The sequence below is a fragment of the Oncorhynchus gorbuscha genome, linkage group LG02, assembly GCF_021184085.1.
Source record: "Oncorhynchus gorbuscha isolate QuinsamMale2020 ecotype Even-year linkage group LG02, OgorEven_v1.0, whole genome shotgun sequence".
In the NCBI taxonomy this organism is placed as follows: Eukaryota; Metazoa; Chordata; class Actinopteri; order Salmoniformes; family Salmonidae; genus Oncorhynchus; species Oncorhynchus gorbuscha.
The window spans coordinates 61,933,952-61,935,828 of NC_060174.1; positions in this window are offsets into that span (position 1 = coordinate 61,933,952).

The following is a 1,877-nucleotide window of genomic DNA, read 5'->3' on the forward strand; positions in this document are numbered from 1 at the left end:
AGTTTACAGGAGCATAAGCATTTGGTTCTGAAGATCTCACCCCATCCACAATATGACAAGCTGATACACTCGAGTTTATTTGACTTTTTTATTTTTGTATTCCTTGTATGTTTCTGTCTTTTACGCTTTAATGACAAAACAGAAAATAGTCTTCAATCAAATAAGTAAGATGACCGCTTCAAGCACATCATTGGGACAAAGGTATATCTGCAGTGCGTGTATGTATACAGTGGGGAGAACAAGTATTTGATACACTGCTGATTTTGCAGGTTTTTTCCTACTTAAAGCATGTAGAGGTCGATAATTTTTATCATAGGTACACTTCAACTGTGAGACAGAATCGGAAACAATCACATTGTATGATTTTTAATTAATTTGCATTTTATTGCATGACATAAGAATTTGATCACCTACCAACCAGTAAGAATTCTGGCTCTCACAGACCTGTTAGTTTTTATTTAAGAAGCCCTCCTGTTCTCCACTCATTACCTGTATTAACTGCACCTGTTTGAACTGGTTACCTGTACACACACTAAAGCAGACTCCAATCTCTCCACAATGGCCAAGTCCAAAGAGCTGTGTAAGGGCATCGGGGATAAAATTGTAGACCTGCACAAGGCTGGAATGGGCTACAGGACAATAGGCAAGCAGGTTAGTGAGAAGGCAACAACTGTTGGTGCAATTATTAGAAAATGGAAGAAGTTCAAGATGACGGTCAATCACCCTCGGTCTGGGGCTCCATGCAAGATCTCACCTCGTGGGGCATTAATGATCATGAGGAAGGTGAGGGATCAGCCCAGAACTACACGGCAGGACCTGGTCAATGACCTGAAGAGAGCTGGGACCACAGTCTCAAAGAACCATTAGTAACACACTACGCCGCCATGGATTAAAATCCTGCAGCGCACGCAAGGACCCCTGCTCAAGCCAGCGCATGTCCAGGCCCATCAGAAGTTTGCCAATGACCATCTGGATGATCCAGAGGAGGAATGGGAGAAGGTCATGTGGTCTAATGAGACAAAAATAGAGCTTTTTGGTCTAAACTCCACTTGCCGTGTTTGGAGGAAGAAGAAGGATGAGTACAACGCCAAGAACACCCTCCCAACCGTGAAGCATGGAGGTGGAAACATTCTTTGGGGATGCTTTTCTGCAAAGGGGACAGGACGACTGCACTGTATTGAGGGGAGGATGGATGGGGCCATGTATCACGAGATCTTGGCCAACAACCTCCTTCCCTCAGTAAGAGCATTGAAGATGGGTCGTGGCTGGGTCTTCCAGCATGACAACGACCCGAAACACACAGCCAGGGCAACTAAGGAGTGGCCTAGCCAGACCTGAACTCAATAGATGTTCTTTGGAGGGAGCTGAAAGTCCGTATTGCCCAGCGACAGCCCCGAAACCTGAAGGATCTGGAGAAGGTCTGTATGGAGGAGTGGGCCAAAAACCCTGCTGCAGTGTTTGCAAACCTGGTCAAGAACTACAGGAAACGTATGATCTCTGTAATTGCAAACACAGGTTTCTGTACCAAATATTAAGTTCTGCTTTTCTGATGTATCAAATACTTATGTCATGCAATAAAATGCAAATTAATTACTTAAAATTCATATGAATTACTTATCATACAATGTGATTCTGGATTTTTGTTTTCGATTCTGTCTCTTTCAGTTGAAGTGTACCTATGATAAAAATTACAGACCTCTACATGCTTTGTAAGTAGGAAAACCTGCAAAATCAGCAGTGTATCAAATACTTGTTCTCCCCACTATATATATATATGTGTGTGTGTATATGTATATATATATAGTACACGTACCATATAAAAATACTTGCTTAGCAAACACAAACTTTGATGCAGACAAGTCTGCAAATATTCTAGA